This window comes from Lepisma saccharinum, chromosome 12, assembly GCF_977018435.1.
Source record: "Lepisma saccharinum chromosome 12, izLepSacc3.1, whole genome shotgun sequence".
NCBI classification, from domain to species: domain Eukaryota; kingdom Metazoa; phylum Arthropoda; class Insecta; order Zygentoma; family Lepismatidae; genus Lepisma; species Lepisma saccharinum.
The window spans coordinates 54,017,287-54,036,343 of NC_139240.1; the positions used below are offsets into that span (position 1 = coordinate 54,017,287).

At 37.5% G+C, this 19,057-nt stretch overlaps 1 protein-coding gene across 3 annotated transcripts in view; it reads left to right on the forward strand.

The window, feature by feature from the left end:
* Nucleotides 1–1,953: 1,953 nt before the first annotated feature.
* LOC145996484 (cytochrome P450 6k1-like) overlaps nucleotides 1,954–19,057 on the forward strand; it is a 43,107-nt gene continuing 26,003 nt past the window's right edge. Inside the window, exon 1 of one of the 3 annotated variants that reach the window (XM_083132976.1) lies at nucleotides 1,954–2,004. The gene's annotated coding sequence lies outside the window, so the exon portion shown is untranslated. Of the gene's footprint in view, nucleotides 2,009–4,584; nucleotides 4,604–19,057 lie in introns of those variants that run through there. The other 2 variants (XM_083132977.1, XM_083132979.1) reach the window with 2 other exon arrangements.

The window sequence follows — 19,057 nt, forward strand, 5'->3', positions numbered from 1 at the left end:
CTTGCATAATTGTGTGTATGAATGATGGTTATTTCTAAATAAATTGAAATTGTAAATGAAATGTGCTGTTCTCTTAAAAAATATTATTTAAATATGTTTTTTCTAACAATAACTTAAAAATCTGCCTGAGTTATATATTTCGCATCATATTTCTGTGTAGGTTAATCGTGAAGATGAGTATAGATCAAAGTATCGACTCGATATAATGATATCCATAATTCCGACGACGGTATCTATAAAATCAATACGGACAATACCGATACTATCAATATTGCCAATCTCCAACAACCTTGTGCTTGACTTGGTTTATACATGACAAATGCAACAATATTCATTCTTGTTTATTATTTTTTCTTTATTGAAAAGAGAACTACAGACTCTATAGTGAACCACTCCACTCATTTTGTTTGGGACCCTTATAGTCGCTTTTTAAACAAGCAAACAATTCTCAGTTTCTCTTAGCTAAAATTATAATTTACATGTCGGACAATGATATTTAGATGTTGATATTGATGTCATCGTCGATATTCTTCATATCAGTATATCGACACACTATCGATATTCAAACACCTGACCAGTACGGCCCGGTAACTCTATTTGCACGTCAACGAGGTTCTGGCGCCTTGACCTACGGGCAGTATAATCCTCTGTAGGCCCGTGTGCGTGTTGTCCTGTGTTTGTCCATATATGTGCTGGGTGTCCCTTTAAAGCCTCAACTTTTAACCCAGGTAAGAATATTTTAGTCCTCACATACTTTTTTATTTTAGTTATGGTGAGGGTCTGGCCCGCGTATGACGGGTGCAAAATAGCCTGCTGACGTACACATAATTTACAATTCAATCAATCAATCAACCATCATCCGTTTCCACCATTGATCCTCATCGTCGCTATTAACCGAAGATGTAGAAATGCGACGCGATATAAACAAAATATTCATATGGGCTTATGGTGAATGTAGTGGAAGTAAGTAATAGAGAAGATTATGGATATGAAACTCAATATACAGCGTGTCCACAATGAGACTCCAACATTTTGAAAGTCTATAACTTTTTCATTTCAGATTGTACAGCTGTGATTCCGAAGAAGCAGAAGCAGAAACTCAAAAAGTTTATGTGGTAACGTTTTAGTGCGCGCAATAGCCGTAGTGGCGCTGCAGCAATCGATTGTTTGAAAATGGAGATTCCAAACGAGCGTGCACAGGTTGTGTGGTGGTATGCAGAAACAAAATCAGTTATTCAAGTGCAACGAAACTTTTGTCGTGTGTATAATAAGAATCCTCCGACATTCAAGACTATAAAGAAGTGGTGTGATCAGTTTTTTTGGCGACCGGCAATGTTTTGAAAGGACACGGTGGTGGTAAACCCAGAATCAAGGAACAGGTTGTAGAAAATGTGCGGAGATCATTCGAAAGGAGTCCACAGACGTCAGTAAGACAAGCAGCGAGATAACTTGGTATGAAACGGTCGACAGTTCACACAGTTCTTCACTGTTTGTCTCACTGACTTCTGTGGACTCCTTTCGAATGAACCTGTGCACGCTCGTTTGGAATCTCCATTTTCAAACAATCGTGTGCTGCAGCGCCACTACGGCTATTGCGCGCACTAAAACGTTACCACATAAACTTTTTGAGTTTCTGCTTCTACTTCTTCCGGAATCACAGCTGTACAATCTGAAATGAAAAAGTTATAGACTTTCAAAATGTTGGAGTCTCATTGTGGACACGCTGTATACTAATATTGATTCTGAAATCTTCTAATTTCCCTCCAAAAAAAGGGATATTTTCCTCCACATGGCAACACTGCATGTCACATGTTAACTCTTTGGAGAAACCACTAGATAGGAAACTTGAATGATAATGGTGTTTATCGACGGATGAAGTTCCGCCTTCTGTGACGTAGAGGCTTAACGCCATGGGCAAATATGTCTGGCTCTTCTCGCTTCAGTCAGTGATTGTGTCGATTTCTCTGTGTGCGGATGCAATTGGCGAGAACTGTGAATTCTGTGGTTAGTGAGTATAATCTTGAATTGTGTTGAGTATTTCTTGCGTTTGTAATCATACTTGATCCTACAGCCTCGGTGGCCTAGTTGATAGGGCGTCTGGCTGATACAAGGGAAAGTCGGGTGATCTAAGGTGTTTTTTTTTTTTTTTTTTTGCAGACTTGTCCCCGCGTAAAGCGGCTCTGGGGCTCACCCGGCCTCAAATCAATGGGTACCTGGGTGCTGATCACATCACTTCCAAACTGGCCGAGGTGGATAATGTGCGTGGCCCTACCCCCACATCTCCTATACAGGGTGTCACAAAAGTAATAGTGAAAACTGACACAGGTGAAAGTACACGATAATAGAAGCAAAAAAGTCTCAGTAAACATAGGTCCGCAAACGATCCGTTCTCGAGATAATCGCGAATGTGTGATTACAAGCCGCCACTGACTTCATTGTTTGTAAACGTCGTCCTAGTTGGTAAAATGCTAATAATGTGTGCGAATGTTCGGTTAGAAGCCGTCACTGATTGCATTTTGTAAACACCTTGCGCGTTCAGAGTTTTGATCTTTGTTTACAAAACAGAACAATGCATAACAGTGAACAATGCTATATTACGAGCGAAGCGAGCAAGAACATTTTTAATTCCAATTTTTTTGCAGGCTGAAATCAATATTGATATAATAGGGCGCAAATAATTTCACGGTACGCCAATGTATTCTCTCTTTTACAACTTTTGTGCCTTCCCGATGGTGTAATGGTAACATTGTCGCCTTGTGATCAAGGTGTACCGGGTTCGATACCCGGTGGAGGCACATGCCGCAGTGGTTCGGATCCCACTTTAAACTGTAGTTCCAGTCCCCATTATCCTTTCTGTGCGTAAAGTGAACTTAGAACCACAAAACAATTTTACAACTTAGTTTCATTTAGTTCAAACCCGTTGCTGGACGCCGAACGAACTTGAAAAGACGAAGAAAAACAGCCACTGCGAGCGAAGCGGGCAAGAAAATTTTACGAAAAGTGTTTTTATTTGCACAAAAGTTGAAGTTGTGGGCGGTGATTGCCCCCCTGCAGGTACATTTGGCCTTCAATGTTTGCCCCCCTGAACCCCCTAGAACTCATTTCCGACCGTTTCGAGATAACACCTCTTCCCTCCTCTACAGTGAATGGATTTCTCATTTGCAGGTGGTGTGGGTGGAAAGTATGACAGACCAACTACTCCAGGGTGTCCTCCGTTAGCGTACCTAATTTGTAGCAAAGTCACAGGAATGTCGTAGGTTTGATCCCCACGACCGACAAACAAATATGTTCACCTCAAGACGAGAGAAGTGGTGGTCTTAAAACGTAGTATTAATATAGTTAAACGCACTATACAATGGCGAATGTCCAATTAACATTGCATGCAATTCGTACTTACTTACTCTGCATTGGGAAAGATTGTTTAACAAGGGATTTCGCTTTTTTTTAAAAAAAGAAATTAGTATCTATTGTCGACATATCGAGTAATTATTGTCCGTTCTTTTCTTGCTTCCTGAGCAGGGCGGGCAAATCTTGACTAGCGTTGTGTTTCAAACGGCAAAGCAGTGTTTCAACATTCTTAACAGAAAAATTCCCGCATAGCCCCGAAAACCATTCCCGCATAGCCCCAAAATCCATTCGGGATAGTATGGCCATCCACGAATAGCCCCAAAAACCATTCCCGCATAGCCCCAAAAAACATCCCCGCATAGCCCCAAAAACCATTCACGCATAGCCCCCAAAAAAACATTCTGGATCGTATAACCATCCACGAATAGCCCCAAAAACCATTCACGATAGCCCCACGCACCATCACGGTAAGGTTAGGTTAGGTTGCTTTAGGTTGGGCAATATAGTGAAAAAAAAACTGTGTTTGGAAACACTTACCGGGGATTCCGTCATCAGATGCTCGCAACATCCGGTTCAAGTACATGGATGGAAATGCAAGCAACAGCTTCCGTGCATCGGACGGACATTATTATAGAAAAATACATGATTTGGCGGCCAAATACATTGAAAAATGCGAGAAAACACTTCTACGAACTTCCGAAATTGCACACGAACTCAATTCCGTAAGTACTTTCTCCTGTAAATTTGAAGAAATCGGATTTCCGGCTTTGATAGTTTTACCGAAATATCCATTGCTAAGGCTTGTGAAAACATGTCCAGTTACAATGTCTCCTCTCGCTGGGAGACACAAAATTAGGCTGTTACATCACTCAGACTGAAAGGTACTTATGCCTATTATCATTCCTTGCGGCAGTTAGTTAGTTTAACCCTGCGGTTGACGACTGTCATCGTTTCAGCGTTAGGTGCAGCTACGGTTATATCTACATAGTAAGTAGTAGGTTTAAGTAGAATAGGAAGCTTACATTAAGAATGGTCTGGTAACTCATGATGTTTCGAGTCCACGTTCTGCACTAATAAAGACCTGATCTACAGTTTCAGAGAGATCCAACCCCCGAGGAATCGAACCCGAGAATCAGTGATTACGAGCTGCCAACGTCAAACATTACTCTTTAGAGAGCGGACGAGGTTGTGACGTAATATCCAAATTATAGCGTCCGTGCGAATCCTGTACATTTGGGCTCATTTTCTGCATAAGGTATGAAATGTTACACTTGCTTATTCCTTCATCAATTTCAACAGTTCAAGCTCTGTGGCGGAGTGTTTGGTACAGTGCGCTACGACACCAGGAGGATGAGGCTCGAATCCCGGCCTGGGCAAGCGTGTTCTTTGTGAGTGTTCCTGTATCAATTTTATAATATCATGACTAGAGCTCGGACGTTGTAGGAAAAACTTTTTTTCCCCTAGTGTCCGAAGACGAGGCCCAACATAATATATGTTTATTTTGGGTCATTGTAGGCCAGTTTATTTGTCCTTTTTTTGCCTTTTTTTAGGTCTTAACGGCCTTTTTTTGCAAACTTCACCTTCTTTCGACTAAGTTTTTACTGCCCATTCTCAATTCGAATCATCATCAGATCATCACCTCTTAAACATCCTTTCTGTAGTGAAGAAATAAAAAAAAAAAAAGAGAGAGAAATAAATATTTTGAACTGATCCCTGAAACGAGAGAAAAACATTTTTGGTCGACTGAAGCAGGTACGGTACAAGATTCTTTAACCGTATCTTGTCCGGAAGGTCGCGCTGTAAGTGGCAACTTTCTCTTGTTTTGAAGCTTTCAGCACGGTGTATACGACCAGACAGCAGGCGCCTGCAAAGATCTCAAGGTGCCGCGCAGAGGGAGGGGGTGGGGAGGTTAAAACTGAAGTTACTAATTAATTTGGATCACATTTATACGTCCTTTTTTTATATTTTTAGGTATTTTTATAGGTCTTTTTTTTGGCAATTTATAGGTCTTCAACTTCCGAGCCCTAATCATGACTCATCCTCATCGTCGCGATTAGCCAAACTGGAAAAAAAATGAGTAGTTGTATTTACAATATAACCAGGACCACTTACAAGTGTAGAAAAGGAGAGGCTATTTGATTGAACAATCCGATTTGCTTACACTTAAAATAATGCCAAGAGGGGCCTATACCCCAATTCTTCAGGTGTGATATGCTCTGATTTTTTAAGAATTTTGAATTCAAGTGTAGAAAAGGTGAAGCCTCTCAGACAGATTTGCTTACACTTAAAACAATGGCAAGAGGGGCCTATACCCCAATTCTTCAGGTGTGATATGCTCTGATTTTTTAAGAATTTTGAATTCAAGTGTAGAAAAGGTGAAGCCTCTCAGACAGATTTGCCTATACTTAAAATTATGCCAAGTTCCCATATCATCTTATTGTTTATAGTGTGTTTTTTCTGTCAAAATCCCAAGAATCTTAAATCCCCCCCCTCAGACAGATTCGGCCATGTGTGTAAAAGCTATATCTGTGTGATTGTTGTTTATAAACTTGTCAAAAATATGGCTTTTTTTGTATGAAAACATGCAATCCTGAATACAATTCTGGTTTTGTCTTGTTCTGTTAATATAAACACAAGTGAGACTTACAGAATATTTATTGCACAGTTCAAAATCCAATTTTGAATTGTATTTAGTTGATATAGAGATGAGGTTTTAAACCTGGTGAAGTGTGTTGTACATCAGCATAATAGAGCAAAACTATCACCAAAACCTAGTTACTGCTGTTGTTTGGGTATAAAAGCACCAGCTCAGCCACTAACTGCTGAACCCAACTGATATTTTGTATAGAATTTTGATTTGAACCCCAAGAAATTTTATATAATAAACAACAACAAAAATGCCAAAACAAAAATATTGCAATCAGTGTAATAAAAATATATCTAGTTCTCATTGGTCTAGGCACCGGCATATTTGTGACTCTAAGAAATGCAGAAAAGCTACTAAATTGTGTCCAAGATGCCATAAAATATTAAGCAAGGCATATTACAAATGGCATAAGTGTAATTCTTATGCACAGTCATCAATATTGCCCTCACAACCATCCACATCTGGTCTGAAAAGAAAGCATGAAGCACCTGTTAATGCTGGACCTGCAAAGCAGCCACGCTATGCACCACCTATCCATAGCAGTTTTAATGGCCAATTAAGGGATTATCGGTTTGTATCAGAGCCAAGATGTGGCATTAAGAATTTTTTGAACAGTGTAAATCCTGATGTGCAGGCAATTCTAAATGCACAAAATGGCTCTTATAAGCTGTCCCTCAAATTGTTTACTCAATATAAGAAGCCAAATGGCACAAAATTTACACAGCCCCACATAACAGAAACTGTACCGGTATATTCAAATGCAAATTTAGACAAAATAATAAACAGGTTGATGGATCAATTGAATATTAAACACTCTGAATTTGCGGCAAAAGAGTCTGGATGGAGCCTATGCGGCTCTCCACACAAATTATATATTAATATTTCTGAATTCAGCCCATTACAAGGATCTACATATCTGCCATTACCTGCCAATATTAAAAACAAAACGGCCGTGGTTAATATAAAAAATAATGATGAGAAATGCTTTTTGTGGTGTATTTTAGCTGCTTTGTATCCAGTTTCAAGGAATCCTCAGAGAATAACTTATTACAAACAACATGAGCACGATTTTGATGAGGCAATGGAGGGTTTAGAATATCCAATGTCTGTTCAGAATATTGATAAATTTGAAAAAAGGGCCAGGGATATGAATGGCAAACAATTATCTATTAATGTATTTATTTGTTCCACTGGCCGTGGCAATTGCTTGATAGAACCTCTCAGAATCAGTACATTTGATGATGATTCTGCTGTTCCGATTGATCTGCTCTTAATTGAAGGGGATGGCACATATCATTACACTCTGATACATAATCTTGAAGCTTTAGTGAGAACACAACTAGACAAATCCAATACAATATTCAAGTTGTGCAGAAGATGTTTAACTGTATTTGATGGTCAAAAAATGGTGAATGGGGTTCGGGAAGTGAATGCAGAAATTGCTAAAAACAAGTTAATTGAGCATCTGAAATACTGTAAAAATCATAAACCTGTTCATATGGTGATGCCAATGCCAAGTGAAAATGCAGGATTCAAAAAGTTTGAAGCCTTGTCGGAACACCCAGCATATATAGTTTGTGATTTTGAATCAAATCTCAAACCTCTTGCATTTTGTAGCCCAGATCCTGAAGAATCTTCAATTACACCATACCAGTTACATGAACCTTCCAGCTTTTATTATGTTGTTGTACAGGATGGTGTTGTTAGTAAAAAATATTCATACATGGGACCAGATGCCATCAAAGAATTTGCACATAAAATAGAAAATGAGTGCCATGACATAGCATCTAATATCTTATTAAAATCAAAACCCATGTTGCCTTTAACAGAGAAACAGATTGAAGATTTCAACAATGCAGAAAAATGCCCGGTATGTGATTCTGAATTTTCAGATACAAAAATCCAGGTGAAACACCATTCTCATACAGATGGTAAATTCAAAATGGCCCTGTGTAATAGCTGTAATATTAAGATCAAGAGACCAAAATTTGTCCCCATATTTTGCCATGGAGCATCCAATTATGATTTCCATCATCTGATCAGATATGAGGGGTTTGACAAGCAGAATTTAAATATTTTAGCTGAAAATGATGAAAAATATATTGCTATTAGCAAAATAATTAAAGTTAATGGTGTTCCTATTCACATAAGATTTCTTGATTCTTAAAGAATTTTATCTGCTAGCCTGGCTACACTGGCCACTCAATTATCTGATGATCAATTCAAAATCACATGTGCTTTGTTTCCAAATCAGGACCTGAAATTAATTAGGCGGAAGGGTGTATATCCATATGATTATGTTACGGATTTTTCTAAATTTGATGAGTGTTCTCTGCCACCACAAGAAGAGTTTTACAGCAAAATCAGAGGATCTGGAATCACTGATGATGATTATCACCATGCCCAATTGATGTGGAACAATTTAAAATGCCAGACATTTGGTGATTATCACATGGCATATTTAAAACTTGATGTGACCCTCTTAGCTGATATACTGCAGGCATTCAGAAAATCATCAATGCAAAATTATGAACTGGACCCAGTGTATTTTTACAGTGCGCCGGGCCTAGCATGGTCTGCAATGTTTTTAAACACTAAAAAGAAATTGGATCTGATCCAGGATCAAGATATGTACTTGTTTATGGAGCAATGTATAAGAGGAGGCATGGTGCAATGCTCTCAGAGATATGCCAGAGCAAATAACAAATATATTCCTGATTATGATCCAGCACTGCCATCAAATTATATATTGTATGTGGATGCAAACAGCCTGTATGGTTATGCTATGATGAAAAAATTGCCACATGCAGGGCTTGAATGGGTTGAAGATTTCAATATTGAAGATCTTAAGGATTTTGATGACAGTGACTATGGCCTCTTCTTAGAGGTTGATCTGACAATTCCTGATGATTTACACAACAAATTTTCTGATCTGCCCCCAATTCCTGAGGTTAAGTGTTCACCTGGCTCTAAACAGAAGAAGCTCATGATGACACTGGAGCCAAAACAGGGTTATGTCATATATTACAAAAACCTCCAGTTCCTGATGCATCATGGTGTTCAAGTGAGCAAAGTTGGCAAAGTTTTGAGGTTCAGGCACTTAAAATGGTTGAAGCCATATATTGATACAAACACAGAGCTTCGAACATCTGCAAAGAGCCAATTTGATAAGGCATTGTTTAAATTGATGGTCAATTCAGTGTATGGCAAAACAATTGAAAATGTCAGAAAACATACCGATGTTAAAATAATTACTGACCCCAGCCTGAGCAAAAAATTGGTTGCAAAGCCTAATTTCAATTATAGAAGAATTTATGATGAAAATATGGCACTTTTCAACATGAAAAAACAAAGATGAAGTTTGATAAACCTATTTATGTAGGGGCTGTGATATTGGAATTGGCCAAATTACATATGTTAAAGCTCTATTATGATGTGTTGAAGCCTTTCTATCGTGATAATATAAAATTAATATACATGGACACGGATAGTTTTATTCTTGATATTCAAACAGAAGATGTTTATAAAGATATGTCACAGCCTGAATTGCTTGAATATTTTGATACCAGTGAACATACAAGGATTCAACCCCACAACAAAAAGGTGCCTGGCAAGTTAAAAGATGAGACACTTGGTGATGCTATTGTGGCATTTGCTGGGTTAAGAGCCAAGATGTATAGTTTTGAGACATGTAGTGGTGCTGTTGCCAAAAAGGCCAAGGGCATTGGCAGAGTGGCTGTTGACAAAGAGCTTGAATTTGAGGATTACAAAAATTGCCTCAAATCATGTAGCACAATCAAAACATCAGAATCCAGAATTCAGAGTGTGGATCACTTATTGACTACAAATGTTGTAAGAAAAGTGGCTCTGGACCCACATGATGATAAGAGATGCATTTTATCATGTGGCATACATACTCTACCATGGGGTCATTGTGATTTGAAAAATGGCAATCAATGCCCAATTACAGAGCATGATTTGAAATAAATAAACATGCCTATGAACTTATTTGGGTTCAAAAAACGGGCTATTATGGAGCTGCCAACACCACAACCCTCTTCTCATATAATATCTAAACTAAGTGGTTTCTTAATTATTCATCTGAACAGCATACTTACACATGTTGATGATGAAACAGGCAAAATATTGTACATATTTAACAATAATTTAAATCATTACCAATTACCTGTAGGTGGGCAATTGCAATTTATTACAACCCCTGAGGGTGATGTCAAGATTTCAATAGGGAAAAATATTTATAGAATTAAGCACTCAAACATGATTTCTGGCACTGTTTATACTGTTTCTGCTGGTGACTGCTTATATATTGAAGTCCCTGGATCCTATGACAAGCTTATACCATTTTTTATAGAATTAAGAATCAGATATTCAATAATAAATAACCACTAAAACAAAAATGCCTAATGATATTTTTGGCCATACAAGACATGAAGATCACAGTGATGAGATTCTGATGCTTGATGTCAGAGTCAAGAAATTAAGAAGTGATTTACAAGCTTTACAAACCACACTCAATGCCAGTCTTCAATTAGAAATTACAAATTTACAATCACAATGCATGGACCCTCTTCTTAAAATTGATTCTGAACTCAAATTGCTGCTTCAGAAATATACTGATTTGGCCACATTGGATCGTATCGTACCCAAGGTATTGGGCAAGAAGTATAAAGTCTTAGCGTAGCAGGTATCAGAGAAAGGAATGCTGAATAAGTAATCAGGCAAAGGTCGGGTGATTGACTTGGAAGTCGTATGTGGCATGAGTGTTGGAATTGTCAGGAGGTGTGATCAGTTGGCGAGAATACGAGAGAGAGTAAGGACTACGGATTGTGAGAGAGGAGCAAAGTGGGGAACGACTATTGGACGATGGTGTGTGACAAGAGACAGTGATAGTTGAGAGGACAAGCTAGAAACAATCTTCATATATTTGTAAGGCAAGTAATATCCTTTCCTTAACCAATCCATATCGGTTCAGTCATGGAGAGTGTAAAACCCATATCTAATCTAAGCTAATTTCTATCGCCATTCCTTTTGTTCACTATCCGTGAATACAATAATATAAATTATTATTATTTTTGCGCGTTACTGTACTTGTTGTTCATTATTATGAAACCTCGATGTCTACGTGTTATAACTAATGATTTTAGTGTGGTAATAACTAGTTTTACACTTCCGTGCAATTATTAAGGGCTAAACAATAATATTTCACATAATTTTAGTGTTTGTTAGTTTAAAAAAAAATATTTGCAAGATGTAAAATTTATGTAGTGCATCAGAGTACTGAAAAGTAAGTTACGTACAGGGTAAAAGGTATGTTCTCACTCATTCACTCCTGACTGTTCCTGTTCTTCAGTCTCATCATCACCATTTACATTCTCATCGCCGCTACCGTGTTCCGAAGCATAGTATTTCTTCAATCTCTGAACCGAAATTGAGTCCACGACTGTCTGTCCTCGTTTTGTCTTGTATTCCACTTTGTAAACATTGGGATTTTCTTTTGCTATAATTTTACAAGGTCCTTTAAATACTCCCGAGAAGCATTTAGCGGTGTGTACACGATGACTACCATCGTATACTAGAACCAATTCTCCTGGCGTAAATTCAATGGACTGATGACGTTTATCGTAGTACTTTTTTGCTTGTCGGTGGCGTTTCTGTAGAGACTCATAAGCTGCTTCTCGTGCTTTTTCGAGAATCTTGAATCTCATCTCGTTGTTTACATTCACACTGGGCGTTAAATGTAGTCCGCTCTCCCAGACTAATCTAGGCGTAAATCCATGAAGAAGAAAAAATGGACTGTTCTTCAAATTCTCCTGGTAATTAACGTTGTATGACCACACGGCCGATTGCAAGTATAAAAGCCAGTCTGTGTGTTTTGAGTTCACGAAGTTTTTCATAAGTCCCTGTAAAATAGCATGTGATCGTTCCAATAATCAAATTAATAATAATAATAATAATAATTTTCAAAGTTTAGAAGAGGCTGTAGCAGCTCTTCAAGCCAAATTTAAGACCCAGGCTAACAACTCTGAGCAATTGAAACAACAATTAGAAGAGCAGATAAATAATGTCCAGACACAACTCCAAACAATTGTCAAAAGCATACAATCACAAGAAGATTTTGATCTCGTGATTTCCACTCTAAAGGAACAGATTCAGTCACTCCAAATACCTAATCTGGACCCCTTGAACAATGCCATAGCCGAGGTTAAAGAAAAAATTGAGACACTTGAAAATTTTATGAACAATTTGCCATCTTCTGATGCTTTGAATGCAATAACTCGGAGTGTAGCAAATATTAAGCTGCAACTTGAAACATATGAAGATTTTGGAAAAATTCAAAGTACCATAACCCATCTTGAAGGTACAATAGCAGCAGTGCAAAGTGATTTGGCAAATGTACTAGAATCCCGATTGCCTGGGATTGTAGATACCCTTGCCAGTGTCCAGCAACAAATCACAAAGCTTGAAAACCTCAACACTGAATCTGAACTATCTCATTTTCATCACTTGATAGATGATATCCAAACAAAACTTGAAATTTTACAACAATCCACACCCACTCAGGAAGATATAGCTCTGCTCCAAAATGCTATGCAAAATGTGGCTGATGCTTCTGAATTAAACAATGTAAAATTGGCACTTGAATCTTTGCAAAATACTGTATCAAATCTGCCTACATCACAGGAACTTAAAAATATTAAGAGGGCAGTGAATCGCATATTGAAATCATAAGATATCAAGAATATCCAGGCAGAGATCAAACATCTCACTCAGACAGTGGCCACTCTACCAACAAATCAACATATTAATGAACTGCATGCCCTGTTTGAGGATATCAGAAGACAGGTCCATGATCTTACAGCTCAAAATTCGAAATTGGCAGTTGTTGAAAATTTGCAACAAATTGTAGCTAATATCAAGCAACAGCTAGGGACCATGGAATCCAATCAAGCAAATGCTCTGTCTGTTTTTGCCACCCAGCTACAAGAAATTGTGCAACAATACAAGAAACTCGTTGTGGACATAAAAAATCAAGCCAGGCCATGATGATGTTGTTAGGACCATCAATGAGCACCTTGAATCTGTAACAAGCAGATTGCTCACAGCAGAAAAGGAAATAACAGGCATAATCGAGAATCCAAAACATACAGTAATTCTTGAATTGTACAGCATCCCCAACAAAGAATATGATTCTCCATTTACACCAGGTGGCAAAATATATATGCTGTCCCCTGCACAATTTTATTACCAATTTTTTGTTGGGGGCACATTGAGACCAACCAAAATTAAATATTGGCTACAACCACAGGCACACCACTACCCCACCTTATCAATAACAAATGCTGATAACAAAGTAAAAATCAGCAGTGCAGAATTGGAGGATTTTACAGATCCCAATACATTAGAAACATCTTATGTTGAAGATGATGGCTCTTTGGGATTTAAAATACATATTGGGGACAAATTATATTTAGAAAATCCTGTAGTCTCAGCTGCTGAACACCCTATAGTTGCAATATTCTTGTTTACATATTATGTCTAGACAAATTATTGTTGATGAATTACACAGACAGGCCAGACATAATTTTAAGAGACTGCCAGTAGTCACAAAAGGCATAGATGATTTATGGCAGTGCGACTTGATTGAGATGGCAAGTGGACAGCTGAAAAACTTAGACAAAATCAACAAGGGCTACAAGTATCTACTCACTGTAATAGACACATTTTCAAAATTTGCCTGGGCTGTGCCACTCAAATCCAAGACTGGAAAATGTGTTACAGAAGCCATCAGGACAATCATCAATCAGAGTGGAAGATCCCCGCGCTATTTGCAAACAGATAATGGCAAAGAATTTTATAATTCAGTGTTTCAACAATTTATTAAAAGGCAGGCAATATAACATTATTCGAGTTACAGTGATCTCAAGGCCTCAATTGTAGAGAGATTCAACAGAACCTTAAAAAATCTTATGTATAAACAATTCACACTTCAAGGTAATTATAAATGGATTAATATTCTTCCAGAACTTCTACATAAATATAACAACTCGGTCCATTCCAGAATCAACATGAAACCCTCTGAAGTAACTTCATCTGATGAGCAAAAATTGATCAATACTGTTTATTATCCTAAATACAAGCCAACAACAAGAAAAGCCAAATACAAGATTGGTGATCAAGTAAGAATCAGCAAATATAAGCACTTATTCAAGAGAGGCTTTACAAGAAACTGGAGCACTGAATTATTTACAGTGGTTCAAATTAAACCTGGGACCCTTAACACATATATAATAAAAGACCACCGAGGAGAAATTCTCAAAGGCAGGTTTTATGAACAAGAGCTCAGCAAAACTAAACAGCCTGACACATATCTCATAGAAAAAATTATTCGCAGAAAAGGCAACAAGTTACTTGTCAAATGGCTAGGACTCCCAGAACACAGCTGGATCGATGCAAACAAAATAATAATATGAGCACCTGGGATGTTATAAAAAGGCTGCCAGAACCTGAACAGCAGAATAAGAGAAATGGCAACTTGCTGCCTGATAATATTAGGTGTCTTATTGTTGGGCCATCTGCTTGTGGTAAAACTACACTAATGGTTGATAATTTTTTATTGGCACCCAACTGGTTAGACTGGAAAAATAGGCACTTGTATGTCTTTTCTAAGAGCTTGGAACAATTAAAATATCAGCAGCTGATGAAGCTATATGATGGATTGGATATAGCCACTTTTGAACCAGATGTTAAGCCACTTCATGAATGTCTCGATAATTCTGTTGTTGTGTTTGATGACATTATACTGGATAATCAAAACAAGGTTAGAAATTTCTTTACACAGGGCCGGCACAGAAACATTGATTGCTTCTACCTGGCACAGACTTTTTCAAAAATTCCGAAGCAACTGATCCGAGACAACAGCAATTTTATATGTGTGTTTCATCAAGATCATACCAACCTCAAACACATACATGATGAATATGTAGGTGGGGACTTGAGCTACAATGATTTTTCTAAGTTTTGCAGCAGTTGCTGGAACCAGGACAGTTATGGGTTTGTCACAATTGATATGACAAGAACACCCAATAGTGGTAAATATAGAAATAAAATCAACAATTTTCTAGACATTGAAACATAAATAAATAACCATGAAAAGGCCAATTATTGATGATCTTAAATTAAGAGATTATCTTGTAAAAAGATTAAGGGATGGAAATCAGAGAACCGGGGAATTTTTGAAAAACACAAACAAACAGAACAGCCCATAATTGATGCTATTAGTGAATTAGGTAAAAATATCAAAACTGTTACAGAGCAAAATCAAAATTTGATCACAGAGCTTGTACCTGTAGCTGCAAGAAACATATTAGATTATCCATTCACCCCACTTTCCAGTATTCATACACCTAGTCCTATTGCTCCTAGAAGAATTGAAGCTACTCAGGATCCTATTGAATTGGGTCTTCTTGCTCAAAAATATTTAACCACACCTAAAGATAACAAAGATGAGGTCTTTGGCTTATATGCTGACACAGAGCTTGATGGCAGCATCATACATAGAATTGGCAATTTCAGAGTAACATTTATGGGAGATGATATAATTGTATATTCAGAATCTCGTCTCGGAGAAAAAGGTGCTTTTGTTAAGTACCCCGGAACACCTGGATTGTGGGAACTGATGACTAGAAAAAGGCCTGGCAGCTATACAGATCAAGATTATGAACATTACAAAGAAATATTAATAAAATCAGATGCTCTATACCAGAACAATGATCCCACACAAAAAAGAGTCAAGTCGAGCAGTGGGGCAAAATACAATAATTTAATCAAGCCCATATGGTCACAGATCAAGACTGGCAGTGGAATCAAACAATACAACACCCTGCCTAAAGAATTTGTATGGGTTGATGATGTCAGGAAACTTGTTGATAGGTTATTGGTGATAGCTGGGGAGGAAAATGCTGGCAACCACAATTTTTACAATGAAAAGGTTGGAATTATGGACATGATAAGCACCAAATTGTCTAATTTTATAGTGAATGACACTAAGGGGATTGGATATCTTATAAAAATTATTAATACTCTACCACCTAAATTTTGGAATATTTCTGAGGGTCGGGGCTTGGTTAATGACATTATAAACAAGCTGCCATTTGAACTACACATTCCAGGCTATCAGTATTGTGGTCCAGGCACAAAATTAGATCATAGATTAAACAGAGGTGATCCTGGTGTTAATCCCCTAGATGCTGCTTGTAGAGACCATGACATAGCATACAACACACATTCTGATCTTGACAAGAGACATGTTGCAGACAAGAAATTAGAAGAGGCTGCATTTGGTAGATTTGTAAGCAAAGATGCTTCTTTAAGTGAAAAAATAGCAGCATTGGGAACCACCATAGCTATGAGCACCAAACAAAAATTGGGGTGGGGGTTGTGAATATGTATATAATTAACCTACAATGAAGGCCAAGGGTGTTATGTATCAAATACCTTATGCAGGTCTCAAATCTCTTAAAACTATGGACAGTCTTTTAACCAAAAAGCAGCGCAAGAAAAAAAGCTCTTGTATTGCAAAGGGGCATGGTATGAAATTGTTGCTTAGTACCCCCCAATTAAAAAAATTACAGCAATCAAGAAAAAATCACATGTGGGGGATTCATATTTACCATCCCTGCCATCTTAGCTGCTCTCGGGGCAGTTGGGAGCTTGGCTGGGGGTTCAGCTGCCATAGCAAAAACAGTAATAGATGCCAACAAAAATAGGGCAGAATTAGATGAGCAGAGGCGCCATAACCTGGCCATTGAGAAACAAGGCAAAGGTGTTAAGAGAGCCATGAATAAGTTTAAAAAAAACAAGAGCCGCTTACAAACCAAGATATTGAAGCTTTAATCAAGCCACTGGGCATCAAACATTTTAGAGGTGTGTACATGTCTGATTCTTTGCCAGAACAACCACTCAACAAAGAGTGTGGCATTGTTAATTTGGATAAGTACAAAAATCAGGGCACTCACTGGATTTGTTATCTTAAATATTTAAAAAATGAGGCATTTGTGTTTGATTCATTTGGAGGTGTTCCACCTGAAAATTTAATAAAATATCTAAATTCAGCTAATCTTTATTACAATAATGCCCGTGTTCAAAACTTCAAAGATGTTAATTGCGGACATTTGTGTTTATCTGTTCTTAGATATATGTCTCAAATAAATAAACCATCAATTGAAAATTTTCAAAAAGCCTTGTGGTATTTAAAACATCATGGGGGTATTCCATCTCACCAGCCAAAATTCAATATTGAAACTCAAATTGCATGATGACATAGTGTATCCCAAAACAATAGCTCTCAGAGCATTTTATGGCATGTACTTAATCCCTAATATTACACACCACAACAACAAAATTGCAGTTGGTGATGAAAAAATTGTCATCACTCCAGGGCAATATAATCTATCTACTTTAAATGCTCAATTACCCAGAGGTGTAGTGTTAAGTCAAAATTCTGTCACTCACAGAGTAGAAATTGTATCTGCTACAGAAACAGTGGATCTGGGTACTATAGGAGAGCTGTTAGGCTTTGAGAACAATACAAAACTTGAACCAGGCATCAAACACACTGCTATTAATATACCTAAATTCTTAGCCATAGAGACTCTAAATATTCACTGTAATGTGGCTGAGGGTATGATCACCAAATCAAATGGCATAGGCACTCACAAACAAACCGGCATCATTGCAACATTCAAACCTAATTCTGAATTCATGGAGCCCATCATCTACAATCCATCCCCAACATTATATTTTCCTGTGTGTCATAACAGAATAGATAATATTGAATTGATGGTCACTAATGAAAAAGAAGAATTAGTTGATTTTGCTGGAGCCACAACAACTGCAATCATAGAGATTAATATTTAAATAAAAATACATACAAGAAGAAAAATGGAAAATATTGAGAGTTATGAGCTACAATCATTCCCCCCAAACAGGAGGACATTTGCAAATTTAAATCAACCCAACACAGAGATTGAGGTTGATCTTGATGTAGGGGATGGCTTTATACACCCTCGCAGAGCAGATCTATACATCAAATTTGATGTTGTAAAAGCTCGATGGAACAGATTATCCGGCAAATTCAAATATAAGATTGGTGGACAATTTTGTGCCACATCTATTCTCTGAAATTGAGATCAGAAAGCATGGTGTTGTTATAAACAGAATAGATTATCCCGGCATTACCTCCACAGCTTTGGCCACATTAAAATTATCCAAAACCGAGGCTTCTTACTACAAAATAGGTGGATTTGAGGCTGGTGAGAAAATATTATCTAAAAACCACACAGTGCTGTTCCCTATGCGCCTATTGCCAGGATTCTTCTCAGATTACAAAGATATTATGTGGAAGGGTGGTTTAAGAATCACATTTAGAAGAGCTGCAAATGATAATAATGCTTTGATGAGGTACAGTACAATAAACTCTACAGGGGAAGCTCTGCCTAATACCCTACCAGATGCAGGCAAATGCATTATTCAGACTATGGAGTTAAGAATTCCTGTTGTTGAATATGAGGCCAGTTATGCTCTTAAATACAAAGCTGATATAATAAAAAATCCACAAATTTCTCTACAATTTTATACATATCAATGTGTACAGAAGCCCGCAACTGGTACATATTATGAGTTTGATGCTACAAATTCATTCTCCAGCATACAATATGACATGCCGGATTTTGTGGTGGTACTGTTTCAGACTGGAAGACACAATAATCAGGAAAAAAATTCAAGTAAATTTGATAACTGCAACATCAAGAACATTTATCTTAAAAATGGCAGAAATGAGGTATTTCCTAGAGAAAATTATAATTTAGACATGTCCAAGGATGATTTCCTCAAATTATATGAGGCATTTTCGGCATTCAAACGGGTCACTACTGGCAATACTGACATGTATTACACACCAGATGAATTCAAAGCACAGAGACCCATGTTTGTAATCAACACTTCAAAAAGAAAACAAGTTGTGGTGAATGACAGGACAAACAT